This window comes from Morone saxatilis, unplaced genomic scaffold (genome assembly GCF_004916995.1).
Source record: "Morone saxatilis isolate NCDOM2014 unplaced genomic scaffold, NCSU_SB_2.0 Contig0, whole genome shotgun sequence".
NCBI lineage: Eukaryota > Metazoa > Chordata > Actinopteri > Moronidae > Morone > Morone saxatilis.
This window is the reverse complement of record NW_023339650.1, coordinates 206,659-206,865: the sequence shown is the minus strand read 5'-3', so window position 1 is coordinate 206,865 and position 207 is coordinate 206,659. Positions and strand designations below refer to the sequence as shown.

The following is a 207-nucleotide window of genomic DNA, read 5'->3' as shown; positions in this document are numbered from 1 at the left end:
ATGTTCTATATGTAGTTGAGTTGTCCCCTATCCGCTTTGTGCAGGTGTCAGCGTAGTGGTTGTTGTTGTGGATGTTCCCTATTCTAGTGGGCTCTTGCTCTAACTAAATTGCTTTGATTAGTATGGGCCAAAGTCATAAGACTTTAAACTATTCAATGTTTTAAACTGAAATTGATATATTTTACAATTTCTATATATATATATATA

At 33.3% G+C, this 207-nt stretch overlaps 1 protein-coding gene across 4 annotated transcripts in view; it reads left to right on the top strand.

Annotated features, from left to right (window-relative positions):
• Positions 1–207, top strand: part of arhgef4 (Rho guanine nucleotide exchange factor (GEF) 4) — a 110,580-nt gene that overhangs the window by 97,993 nt on the left and 12,380 nt on the right. The window lies entirely within an intron of this gene.